The following is a 14,821-nucleotide window of genomic DNA, read 5'->3' on the forward strand; positions in this document are numbered from 1 at the left end:
GAAGACGTACGACTACATCAATCCAGTTGTCATAACGCTTACGCTTACGGTCTACGAGGGTACATGGACAACACTCTCCCCTCTTGTTGCTAGCCATCACCATGATCTTGCGTGTACGTAGGAAAATTTTGAAATTACTACGTTCCCCAACAGTGGTATCAGAGCCTGGTTTTATGCGTAGATGTCATATGCACGAGTAGAACACAAGTGAGTTGTGGGCGATACAAGTCATACTGCTTACCAGCATGTCATACTTTGGTTTGGCGGTATTGTGAGATGAAGCGGCCCGGACCGACATTACGCGTACGCTTACGTGAGACTGGTTTCACCGTTACGAGCACTTGTGCTTAAAGGTGGCTGGCGGGTGTCTGTCTCTCTCACTTTAGCTGAATCGACTGTGGCTACGCCCGGTCCTTGCGAAGGTTAAAACAACACTAACTTGACGAACTATCATTGTGGTTTTGATGTGTAGGTAAAAACGGTTCTTGCTAAGCCCGTAGCAGCCACGTAAAATTTGCAACAACAAAGTAGAGGACGTCTAACTTGTTTTTGCAGGGCATGTTGTGATATGATATGGTCAAGATGTGATGCTATATTTTATTGTATGAGATGATCATGTTTTGTAACCGAAGTTATCGGCAACTGGCAGGAGCCATATGGTTGTCGCTTTATTGTATGAAATGCAAACGCCCTGTAATTGCTTTACTTTATCACTAAGCGGTAGCGATAGTCGTAGAAGCAATAGATGGCGTAACGACAACGATGCTACGATGGAGATCAAGGTGTCGCACCGGTGACGATGGTGATCACGATGGTGCTTCGAAGATGGAGATCACAAGCACAAGATGATGATGGCCATATCATATCACTTATATTGATTGCATGTGATGTTTATCCTTTATGCATCTTATCTTGCTTTGATTGACGGTAGCATTTTAAGATGATCTCTCACTAATTATCAAGAAGTGTTCTCTCTGAGTATGCACCGTTGCGAAAGTTCTTCGTGCTGAGACACCACGTGATGATCGGGTGTGATAGGCTCTACGTTCAAATACAACGGGTGCAAAACAGTTGCACAAGCGGAATACTCAGGTTAAACTTGACGAGCCTAGCATATACAGATATGGCCTCGGAACACGGAGACCGAAAGGTCGAGCGTGAATCATATAGTAGATATGATCAACATATTGATGTTCACCGTTGAAACTACTCCATCTCACGTGACGATCGGACATGGTGTAGTTGATATGGATCACGTAATCACTTAGAGGATTAGAGGGATGTCTATCTAAGTGGGAGTTCTTAAGTAATATGATTAATTGAACTTAAATTTATCATGAACTTAGTCCTGGTAGTATTTTGCAAATTATGTTATAGATCAATAGCTTGCGTTGTTGCTTTCATATGTTTATTTTCATTTTGTTCCTAGAGAAAATTGTGTTGAAAGATGTTAGTAGCAATGATGCGGATTGGATCCGTGATCTGAGGTTTATCCTCATTGCTGCACAGAAGAATTATGTCCTTAATGCACCGCTAGGTGACAGACCTATTGCAGGAGCAGATGCAGACGTTATGAACGTTTGGCTAGCTCAATATGATGACTACTTGATAGTTTAGTGCACCATGCTTAACGGCTTAGAGTCGGGACTTCAAAGATGTTTTGAACGTCGTGGACCATATGAGATGTTCCAGGAATTGAAGTTAATATTTCAAGCAAATACCCGAGTTGAGAGATATGAAGTCTCCAACAAGTTCTATAGCTAAAAGATGGAGGAGAATCGCTCAACTAATAAGCATGTGCTCAGATTGTCTGGGTACTTCAATCACTTGAATCAAGTGGGAGTTAATCTTCTAGATAAGATAGTGATTGACAGAATTCTCTAGTCACCATCACTAAGTTACTAGAACTTCGTGATGAACTATAGTATGCAAGGGATGACGAAAACAATTCCCGAGCTCTTCGTGATGTTGAAATCGACGAAGGTAGAAATCAAGAAAGAGCATCAAGTGTTGATGATTGACAAGACCACTAGTTTCAAGAAAAGGGCAAAGGGAAAGAAAGGGAAATTTCAAGTAGAATGGCAAACAAGTTGTCACTCACATGAAGAAGCCCAAAGTTGGACCTAAGCCTAAAACTGAGTGCTTCTACTGCAAAGGAAATGGTCACTGGAAATGGAACTACTCCAAATATTTGGTGGATAAGAAGGATGGCAAAGTGAACAAGGGTATATTTGATATACAGGTTATTGATGTGTGCCTTACTAGTGTTTATAGTAGCCCCTGAGTATTTGATACTTGTTCGGTTACTAAGATTAGTAACTCGAAACAGGGGTTACAGAATAAACAGAGACTAGTTGAAGGGGAAGTGACGATGAGTGTTGGAAGTAGTTCCAAGATTGATATGATCATCATCGCACACTCCCTATACTTTCGGGATTAGTGTTAAACCTAAATAAATGTTATTTGGCATTTGCGTTGAGCATGAACATGATTTGATCGTGTTTATTGCGATACGGATATTCATTTAAAGTTAGAGAATAATTGTTATTCTGTTTACATGAATAAGACCTTCGATGGTTATACACCCAATGAAAATAGTTTGTTGGATCTCGATCATAGTGATACACATATTCATAATATTGATGCCAAAAGATGCAAAGTTAATAATGATAGTGCAACTTATTTGTGGCACTGCCGTTTGGGTCATATCGGTGTAAAGCGCATGAAGAAACTCCATAAAGATGGATTTTTGGAATCACTTGGTTATGAATCATTTGATGCTTGCGAACCGTGCCTTTTGGGCAAGATGACTAAAAACTCCGTTCTCCGGAACAATGGAACAAGCTACTGACTTATTGGAAATAATACATACCGATGTATGTGATCCAATGAGTGTTGATGCTCGTGGCAAGTATCGTTATTTTCTGACCTTCACAAGATGATTTGAGCAGATATGGGTATATCTACTTGATGAAACATAAGTCTGAAATAGTTGAAAGGTTCAAATAATTACAGAGTGAAGTGGAAAAATCATCGTCAAGAAAATAAAGTTTCTGCGATCTGATCGCGGAGACGAATATTTGAGTTACGAGTTTGGTCTTCAATTAAAACAATGTGGAATAGTTTCACAGCTCACGCCACCTGGAACACCACAATGTTATGGTGTGTCCGAACGTTGTAACCGTGCTTTATTGGATATGGTGCGATCTATGATGTCTCTTACTGATTTACCATTATCGTTTTGGGGTTATGCATTAGAGACAGCTGCATTCACGTTTAATAGGGCACCATCTAAATCCGTTGAGACGACACCGTATGAACTATGGTTTAGCAGTAAACCTAAGCTATCGTTTCTTAAAGTTTGGAGTTGCGATGCTTATATGAAAAAAAGTTTCAACCTGATAAGCTCAAACCCAAATCGAAGAAGTGCGTCTTCATAGAATACCCAAAGTTAACTATTGGGTACACCTTCTATCACAGATCGGAAGGCAAGTTATTCATTGCTAAGAATGGATCCTTTCTAGAGAAGGAGTTTCTCTCGAAAGAAGTGAGTGGGAGGAAAGTAGAACTTGATGACGTAACTGTACCTGCTCCCTTATTGGAAAGTAGTTCATCACAGAAATCTGTTCCTGTGACTACTACACCAATTAGTGAGGAAGTTAATGATGATGATCATGAAACTTCATATTAAGTTACTACAGAACCTCGTAGGTCTTCCAGAGTAAGATCCGCACCAGAGTGGTATGGTAATCCTGTTCTGGAAGTCATGTTACTAGACCATGATGAACCTACGAACTATGAGGAAGCGATGATGAGCCCAGATTCCACGAAATGGCTTGAGGCCATAAAATCTGAGATATGATCCATGTATGAGAACAAAGTATGGACTTTGATTGACTTGCTCGATGATCAACAAGCCATGTTAAATAAATGGATCTTCAAGAGGAAGACGGACATTGATAGTAGTGTTACTATCTACTAAGCTCGACTTGTTGCGAAATGTTTTCAACAAGTTCAAGGTGTTGAATACGATGAGATTTTCTCACTCGTATCGAAGCTTAAGTCTGTCTGAATCATGTTAGCAATTGACACATTTTATGAAATCTGGAAAATGGATTTCAAAACTGCATTCCTTAATGGATTTATTAAAGAAGAGTTGTATATGATGCAACCAGAAAGTTTTTGTCAATCCTAAAAATGCTAACAAAGTGTGCAAGCTCCAGCAATCCATCAATGGACTGGTGCAAGCATCTCGGAGTTGGAATATATGCTTTGATGAGTTGATCAAAGCATATGGTTTTATACAGACTTTTGAAGAAGCCTGTATTTACAACAAAGTGAGTGGGAGCTCTGTAGCATTTCTAATATTATATGTGGATGACATATTGTTAATTGGAAATGATATGGAAATTCTGGATAGCATGAAAGGATACTTGAATAAGAGTTTTTCAAAGCAAGACCTCGGTGAAGCTGCTTACACATTGAGCATCAAGATCTATATAGATAGATCAAGACGCTTGATAAGATTTTTCAATGAGTACATACCTTGATAAATTTTTGAAATAGTTCAAAATGGAACAGTCAAAGAAGGAGTTCTTGCCTGTGTTACAAGGTGTGAAGTTGAGTAAGACTCAAGACCCGACCATTGCAGAAAATAGAAAGAGAATGAAAAGTCATTCCCTATGCCTCAGTCATAGGTTCTATAAAGTATGCTATGCTGTGAACCAGACCTATTGTATACCTTGCTCTGTGTTTGGCAAAGGAATACAATTTTGATCTAATAAGTACATCACTGGACATGGGTCAAGAATATCCTTAGTGAGGACTAAGGAGATGTTTCTCGATTATGGAGGTGATAAAAAAGCCCGTCGTAAAAGTTACAACGATGCAAGCTTTTACACCAATCCAGATGACTCTAAGTCTCAATCTGGATACATATTGAAAGTGGGAGCAATTAGCTAGAGTAGCTCCGTGCAGAGCATTGTGGACATAGAATATTTGTGAAATACATACGACTCTGAATATGACAGACCCGTTGACTAAGCTTCTCTCACGAGCAAAACATGATCATACCTTAGTACGCTTTTGGGTGTTAATCACGTAGCGATGTGAACTAGATTATTGACTCTAGTTAACCCTTTGGGTGTTGATCACATGACGATGTGAACTATGGGTATTAATCACATACAGATGTGAATATTAGTGTTAAATCACATGGCGATGTGAACTAGATTATTGACTCTAGTGCAAGTGGGAGACTGAAGGAAATATGCCCTAGAGGCAATAATAAAGTTATTATTTATTTCCTTATATCATGATAAATGTTTATTATTCATGCTAGAATTGTATTAACCGGAAACATAATACATGTGTGAATACATAGACAAACATAGTGTCACTAGTATGCCTCTACTTGACTAGCTCGTTGAATCAAAGATGGTTAAGTTTCCTAGCCATGGACAAAAGAGTTGTCATTTGATTAACAGAATCACATCAGGAGAATGATGTGATTGACATGACCCATTCCGTTAGCCTAGCACTTGATCGTTTAGTATGTTGCTATTGCTTTCTTCATGACTTATACATGTTCCTGTAACTATGAGATTATGCAACTCCCGTTTACCGGAGGAACACTTTGGGTGCTACCAAACGTCACAACGTAACTGGGTGATTATAAAGGAGTACTACATGTGTCTCCAAAGGTACATGTTGGGTTGGCGTATTTCGAGATTAGGTTTTGTCACTCCGATTGTCGGAGAGGTATCTCTGGGCCCTCTCGGTAATGCACATCACTATAAGCCTTGCAAGAAATGTGACTAATGAGTTAGTTGCGGGATGATGCATTATGTAACGAGTAAAGAGACTTGCCGGTAATGAGATTGAACTAGGTATTGGATACCGATGATCGAATTTCGGGCAAGTAACATACCGATGACAAAGGGAACAACGTATGTTGTTATGCGGTTTAACCGATAAAGATCTTCGTAGAACATGTAGGAGCCAATATGAGCATCCAGGTTCCGCTATTGGTTATTGACCAAGAAAAGTTCTAGGTCATGTCTACATAGTTCTCGAACCCGTAGGGTCCGCACGCTTAACATTTCGATGACAGTTTTATTATGAGTTTATAAGTTTTGATGTACCGAAGTTTGTTCGGAGTCCCGGATGTGATCACGGACATGACGAGGAGTCTCGAAATGGTCGAGACATAAAGATTGATATATTGGACGACTATATTCGGACACCGTAAGTGTTCCGGGTGATTTCGGAGAAAACTGGAGTGCCGGAGGGGTTACCGGAACCCCCCGGGGAAGTATTGGGCCTTAGTGGGCCTGAGGGGAGAGAGAGGGCAGCAGCCCAGGAGGTGGCGCGCCCCCTCCCATGGGGAGTCCGAATTGGACTAGGGGAGGGGGGCGCGGCCCCTCTTTCCCTCTCCCTCTCCCTCTCTTTCCTTCCCCCTTCCTCCTTCCTAGTTGGACTAGGAAAGGGGAGTCCTACTCCCACTAGGAGGAGGACTTCCCCCTCCTTGGCGCGCCCCAAGGGCCGGCCGGCCTCCCCCCTTGCTCCTTTATATACGGGGGCGGGGGGGCACCCCAGAGATACACAAGTTGATCTACGGATCGTTCCTTAGCCGTGTGCGGTGCCCCCTCCACCATATTCCACCTTGGTCATATCGTCGCGGAGTTTAGGCGAAGCCCTGCGCTGGTAGAGCATCATCATCGTCACCATGCCGTCGTGCTGACGGAACTCATCCCCGACACTTTGCTGGATCGGAGTCCGGGGATCGTCATCGAGCTGAATGTGTGCTGAACTCGGAGGTCACGTATGTTCGGTACTTGGATCGGTCGGATCATGAAGACGTACGACTACATCAACTGCGTTGTCATAACGCTTCCACTTACGGTCTATGAGGGTACATGGACAACACTCTCCCCTCTCGTTGCTATGCCATCACCATGATCTTGCGTGTACGTAGGAAAATTTTGAAATTACTATGTTCCCCAACAGGCTTATCGCCGTGAAGTTGACGCTATTGATGGGCACTTCAAGGGTTACCAAGTGGACCACATTGATCGCAGAAAAAATGAGGCGGCTGATGCCTTAAGCCGGTTGGGGTCTCAACGTAAGCCGGTGCCACCTAACACTTTTTGGATATTCTGCATAACCCTTCTGTTCAATTGCCTACAGAGGAAGATTTGGATATTCCTGACCCAGAGGCTTAGTTGGTGGTGGCTCTTCACGCTATCCCAGACTAGACAGTACCATATTTGGCTTATATGACCCGGGCCGAGTTACCTGAGGATGAAACTTTGGCCAGACAGATAACCCGACGGTCTAAGTCAATGACAATCGCCAATGGCAAGTTACACCATCGCAGTGTCACTAGGGCGTTTTAGCGTTGCGTTTCTCCCGAGGAGGGACGTGAGATTCATGAAGGAGATTGTGGTCATCATGCCGGTTCAAATTCCCTTGTGGCAAAAGCTTGTCGTCATGGATTTTATTGGTTCACGGCTCATGCTGACGCAGAGGATTTGGTCAGTAAATGTGATGGTTGTCAGAAATTTTCATGGCGAGCTCCCGTGCCGGCTCAAGAATTGAGGGTGATTCCAATTACTTGGCCGTTTGCAGTCTGGGGGCTTGATATGGTTGGGCCTTTTAAAAGGTCCAAGGATAAAAAGACCCACCTTTTGGTGGTGGTTGACAAATTCACAAAGTGGGTCGAAGTAGAGCCGGTCAGTAAGTGTGACGCGGCAACGGCGGTTTAATTCATCAAAAAGGTGATTTTTTTGCTTTGGCTTTCCCCACAGCATCATAACTGATAATGGCACTAATCTATCTAAAGGTGCTATGAAAGAGTTTTGTCAATGTGAGCATATTCGACTTGATGTATCATCAGTAGCTCATCCTCAATCCAATGGTCAAGCTGAAAGAGCCAATCAAGAAATTTTGAGAGGCATCAAGCCCCGGCTTATGGTTCCTTTGCAGAGGACGTCGGGTTGTTGGGTGGAGGCAGGGCCGGCCCTGAGGGGGGGGGCAGAGGGGGCGGCCGCCCCGGGCCCCCAACTCGACTGGGGCCCCCACCGGGTACGTAGTGCTTGCTTAATCTTCAGCGCGTTTGCAGGTAAAAAACGAAACCTGCTGGGCCTCGCTCAGGTTCACGTGAACATAATGGCGGTCTCGGCCTCGCGTACGTAGGCACCGGCCCTAGAAAAAATAACTTAACGGAGGCTGGAGGCATTGTGGCCGAAGATTATGGTGGTTTGACCAGGACTTTGGAACAACCTTTCGTAATCTCACGATTGGATCTAAGGCGGCTACATCACCCAGGTTGCTGATGGATTCGCCTGAGGCCTGATCGCCGCCACATGCCGGCTTGCTGCCTACAACTCCAGCCGGAGAGGCGGGCATGCCCAATCATTGATTATTGCGCGCCAACGTCGAGCCAGATGCCGATTTGAATTAAGGTACTGATTTTACCGTGATAATCGATACTCCTTCTGATCCATAATAAATGCCATGGTATTATCTGAGCAAGTGATTTTTTAGGGATAATTGATACAAATTTTATTGGATTGATCTAGTAACTTTATGCTAATATCCAATTACCTGTTTTTTTCAGCACCACCATGTCATCTAGAAAACTGCGGTTGATGGTGATAACAGAAAACATAAACATGAGTTGGTAGAATCATAGAAAGGATCCATTGATTAGTTTTCTAAGAGAACAAGCACCTAATCCATGATGAATCGGTGATAGTCGCTATGGAGGAACAAACTAATCAATTTAGAAGAGGAGAATCCTGCAGAAGACAATGTTGACATGAACACAATTGATAACAATGTGAGTGACCATGATCTCATATTTAATTCATCTCCTACATTATCTGTTAGTATAGATGAGATACTTGTTTTTACTATGGATATTTATCAACCAAAAAATTAGGGTAATCTTAATAACAAAAAATCGATATTTCATACTGCCTCCTTCCCAAAATATAAGATGCGGTTGTCTTTGCACGGTCTTTGATGCACGACTTTGACCACTAATATATAACAAAATAAATGGATTGAGCATGTATAAATGGCAACGCCGTATTTGTCCTGCAAAATAATTTTATTTCAGATGTCTGTGTACTAATTTTATAGATATATAATACGTGAAAATCATAGTCAAAGTTCTGCAATGAGGACCAGAAAAATTAACCGACACCTTATATTTTGGGAAGGAGGGAGTATATAATATGTGTATTGAGTCACATTTCTGTATTTAGATTAAAGGGCCCCATGTTCTTGTTTCGCCCCGGGCCCCTGAATTTTCAGGACCGGGCCTGGGTGGAGGAGTTACCTTCCGTGCTATGGAGTATCAATACTACCCCCAACAGATCTACGGGTTACACGCCTTTCTTCATGATTCACGGAGTAGAGGTGGTTCTCCCTAGTGACATCTGTCACGACTCGCCCCGTGTGGCGGCTTACATTGAAGTTGATAATGAACAAGCACGTCTGGATGCACTTGACCTGTTAGATGAGAACCGTGATGTTGGGGCAACCCGATGGGAGATTTACCAGCAAGATCTGCGCTGTTACCACAGCCGCCGGGTTAAGTCCAGAACCTTTCAAGATGGTGATTTGGTGCTCCGGCTCATCCAGGATCAGATTGGTGTGCACAAGTTATCCCCACCTTGGGAGGGGCCCTTTGTGGTCAGCAAGAACTTGAACAATGGGTCATACTACCTTATTGATATTCGAGAGCACAAGGACTCACGTAAGTCGGAGGAGGAGACCCGCCGGCCGTGGAATATTGCTCATCTTCGGCCTTACTACACTTGAGCCACCGGCTCGTATGATGTATATAGTTTGACGATGTATATATTATGATGACTATAGTAAAGCAGGGCCTCTGTCGTTTCATCTTCAAGGGTAATGAGTCTTCTTCATCATAATTTCATGATCACTTGGGGGCTTGATCGTATTCGAATCATAGCTATTAACCCTTTTGGTCCGGCTTCCTGATCATATTCGAATAATAGCCATTAAACATCATATATCACTTGGGGGCTTGATCGTATTCGAATCACAACCATTAACCCTTTTGGTCTGGCTTCCTGATCGTATTCGAATCATAGTCGTTAAACACTTTGATCACTTTGGGGGCTTACTGATCGTATTCGAATCACAACCATTAACCCTTTTTGTCCGGCTTACTGATCGTATTCGAATCATAGCCGTTAAATATTTTGGTCACTAGGGGGCTTCCTGATCATATTCGAATCACAGCTGTCGGTACCGCTTTGATCGGCGCAATGCCACAAACCACTTGGGGACTTCCTGATTGTATTCGAATCATAGCTGTTAACCATTTTGGTCCGCCTTCCTGATCGTATTCGAATCATAGCCATTTTTGATCCGTTTTCCTACTCGTATTCGAAGCATAGCCTTGTCTTTTCTCTCTTTTTGGTTTGAGTTTTTGAACAGTTTTTTGGGTTTTTCTTGATACTCTTGCTCATATCTGAAGCATACCTATGGTTTCTATTAACCCGGCCTGGCTTTTGACGATAAGTCGCCAGCATATGATGTTATTAATACTTGGAAGTATTGGCTTCTAAGTTTTGGGTTATCACCCTTACTGCTCATTTATCATAAGTCAGTAGTACAATTCAATATCACAGGTATGATATTTTTGTTATGATTATATCTAGTTATAACTGAACCAGCCCTATCTATAGCTGTTTTAAACAACAATGGTTATATGTGAGGTATTATGATCCGCCTTGCGGTAAACCGCCAAGGGTTCTTGTGTGCAGGATAATTCACAATTTTCATCCGCACCAATCAACATCATGATAAGTCTAAAAGGATAATTATCAAGTGGCGGCTTAAAAGTGTTGAGCACAAACATAAACGTGCACGATGGCACGACAGAGCAAAGTTATTGCTACCCTATTACATGACTCAATGAGTCAATATGATTAACTGTTTTTCAGAAGGTCATAAATATGAACCGCCCAGCGGATCAATCTTCTTGACTCTGATTGCCTGAAGCTTCTAGATCACCCCTCTCCGCTTCTTCGTCATGTTCTACTTTCTGGAAGGTTGGTGATGACTAGTCAATTCCATTTAAGGCTTGGAATTCGGCTTCATCATCAATAAGCTCGGACGGGTCAACTTCAGGAGCAAAAGTGTGCTTACGGATTTGGGGTATTGGATCCTTCACTTTGTAAGACGGTGTCGGCATCTTCTGATTTTTCAAGTCATAAGTCGACTGATATTTGGACAGGTCTGTTTCATTAGCAATCAGACTGGCTAGGGGACATATGTCCTTCATGCAGGCAGCAAAGTCTTTCTTATCAAACGGGGTGCCATCTTCTTTCAAGCTTGGGTACTCGGTAGATATATCGGCCGGGTATAGCTCCAGTAACCATGCTTTGGCCCGGCTTAAGGCCTCACAGCTCTGACTCTTGCAGTTGATTGCTTCATCTCACTAAACCTCTCAGGCAAGACAGAAAGCTTCCTCGGGACTTCAACTAAGAGAGTAGGTGCTTGGTTGGATGAAGAAATTGTGGCCAATGCGTGTTGTGCCCCAGTATAGAGCTGCTCAACAAGTGTGTAAACCGCCTTAAGCTTCACAAGCATATCCTGGTTGAGATTGGTGCTCTTGGGGCCTGCATGATAATCATGGATAGATTAGAGGTGGCTTATTTCAATCAAGGAAGACAATTAAATGGATAATAGTGAGGCGACTTACCAAAGATAGCAGAAACCATTTGAGACACATGGCGTTTTAAGCCGATAAGTTCAGTGGTCGCCTCCTGGACAGCCGCCTCCGCTTTCTCAGCCCGCTGTGTCAAGGCTGTCTTCTCTTCAGCCCAGGCACTTCTTTCCACTTCAAAGCTTCTTTTCAACTTTTTCGTTTCAGTCATGCTAAATTGGAACTTTGAGTTCGCCTTTCGGGTCTCAGATTCTTGCAGCTCCAGGCGAGTTTTCAGGTCAGACAGTTGTGATTGAAGTAGAGCAATGGTGGTCTATACGTAGACTGGATCAAAATCATAAGTTAGATTTAGCTAAAAACATGAAGTCCCAAGCCTTTTGCAAGCAACAACACTTGGCACTTGGGGGCTAATGTCTGTCGAAACAGTTACTCATGCAACGACTTATGTGAATAAGTCCCAAGCACTTTGCGAGCAAGAGTACTTGGCACTTGGGGGCTAATGCATATTGCTTGTTTTATTACTACTTTACGGTGACCCGGTTGTGCTGCAAGCGGCCACAGCCGGCTCATGAGAACTGCACAAGTAAGTACTGCTTTCTACACAAGAATATAAAGGACCGGCTCATTCATGTTGATTAAACCGGCCCTTGGGGGCTACTTTAGACCAGAGGCTTTAAGCCGGACTTTTAAAGAGTCTGACAAAGGGTATTATTATTATGCTCATGGTTAATCTAAGTTACAACATATTCATCATAAACAGTAGACTTGGGGGCTGACAAGATGTGCATAACTCAATAAAGGAAGAGTTCATACCTCAAATTATTGGTGCATTTGCTTCACCATGTCAACTTCAAGTTCACGACTATTGTGTACTTGACTGAGATAGCCAGAATATACTTCGCCAATGCTTAATTGGGAGTAGTCAGCAACATCAAATCTTACTTTACGCTGTTCAATGTGCTCCTCTTTGGCAGAGTGTTTGGCCAAGACAATAGGCCTTCCCGGCTCTCTAAAGCCGGTGTTGGTGATCACCACGTCATCATCATATGTATCAGTTGTCCTAACTAGACTAGATGTTTCAGGGTTCAAAGGGTTATTGCTGGCTTGATCAATAGAAGAGTCGGGGATTTCTGGTGGAACGTCAAGAACCGGCTCTGATGGTTGAGGAACAGAGGCCTCAGGCGCTGCAGTTTGTTGCTCCGGTTCACTTACTTTTGGGTCTTGGACCGGCTTATTCACCTTTGCCTTCTTGATGGGCTTGGCTTTTCCACTTCATGAGTCATGAAAGGTCAGTATAAGTATCAAGAAGCATAATGAGAAAATAAGTAATTGTTAATACCCGAGAGTAGTCTTGAAAGCCGGTAGATGAGACTGAGATGAATCGCCGAAGGAGGAACGAGACGTTTCCTGATAATTTGAGTCGAAAGAATTAAGTGGTTGGCTGACAAGACCCACCAGAGGATAAAAAGAGTTTAAATCGGGGATGACCTTGTTTCGACGCTTCTTTGGAGTGTTCGGTAAGCCCGAAGATAAATCTTCACCTCTGCTAGTCCTAGTCTGTCGCCGGCGCTCGTGCTACTATTGCTTCAAAAGAAAGTGAGGGTCCAGATGAGCTAAGCGGTGTGAAAAGCTTACTTTCTGGGTTACTCTTCGAATTTTCTATCTTAGCAAGGGCTCCGAGTCAAAAGAAATGATAGTTACCTCTTCCTCAATTGCTTCACTGGTCCCTGTGTCATCCTAATGATAATCAATGTCAACAAGATGGTTAAAAAGGATCCAAGGGAATCAAGGGCTACCTCCGACTCAGAGTTGTCATCTAGTTCAAACAACTCGGAAGTACTGGATTTCTTTCCCTTCTTCTTGGCGGTTCTCTTGGCGGCTTTCTTGGCTTTCCTGGCCCTTTTGGCAGCTTCATGGTCATATTCTTTCTTCCAAAAGTCATCATCAGCCTGTGAAAGTCATCAAAGATTGGGTTAAACAAAGTATTTAAGGATGAAGGTATAGTAAATAATTTAAAGACTTACTTCTGGTGCCGGGTTAGATGTGCAGAAAGGGCTTAGGCCCACTTTGCTGCATTCCACCAGGCTTTCATGCAGAAGGGACTTTGTCATTTTGTTGATGGCGTCGTCAGTTAAATCCTCAGAGTTGTGGTACAGTGGATCCTTTTTGCTACCAGCTTAAGTGCACATTAAGCCAGTGCGCCTACTCAATTGAATGTCCCGCCATGAAACCCAGCATCAAACCAAGTCAATGCCAGTTAAGCCATTTCCCAACACAGCCTTGACCTTGGCAATTGTAGGGGCGAGTTTCTTCCGTTCAGCGGCTGTCAACTTGTCAGGGAGATGATGTTTTGAGTCCAGACGCAGGGTGCGAAAGCCGGGCAACCGGTTCTCGTCAGCCGGAGAAGTATCCTTGCAATAGAACCATGTTTGCTTACAATCCTTGGGATGACTCGACAGGCAGGCATAAGGGAAGATAGCATCTCTCCTGCGTTGAATTGAGATTCCACCAAGTTCCAAGATGGGTCCATTGGAATACTCGTACTGGCGGTTCAAATAAAAATATTCTCTAAACAGCTCCACACTGGGCTCCTCTTGAAGGTACACCTCACAGGAAACTTGGAAATTGCATATGTTTGACACGGAATTGGCTCCGATGTCTTGAGGATGAAGATTAAAAAAGTGCAGAACGTCCCGGAAGAATTTAGAGTCAGGCGGTGAGAAGCCCCGGTTCATGTGATCAGTAAAGACAATGACTTTGTACTCCTTTTGCAGAGGTTTCTCCTCTTCCGGCTTAGGGGCGCGGTAATGCATGACAGACTTCTTTGGCAAATAGCTGGTGTCACAAAGTCTTGGAGTGTTTTTTCAGTGACAATGGAGGGAACCCAGTTACAGAAGGTGGCTGTCTTTGGGGCCATTGTGAAGAAAGAAGCCTAAAAAGAAAAAGAACAAGTTCGCCGATTCAATTTAAGCCGGAGGAAAAGCACCACGACATATATTCAGAATGACGGCTTAAAAAGGGGCCTAATGGTATATGACTAGTTACAGCGGGTTACGTAAGCCGCCATGACCAGTTTTGATGTCTGTCAAAAGTGAAATCTATTGAGCATTG

The sequence above is a fragment of the Triticum dicoccoides genome, chromosome 3B (assembly GCF_002162155.2).
Source record: "Triticum dicoccoides isolate Atlit2015 ecotype Zavitan chromosome 3B, WEW_v2.0, whole genome shotgun sequence".
In the NCBI taxonomy this organism is placed as follows: Eukaryota; Viridiplantae; Streptophyta; class Magnoliopsida; order Poales; family Poaceae; genus Triticum; species Triticum dicoccoides.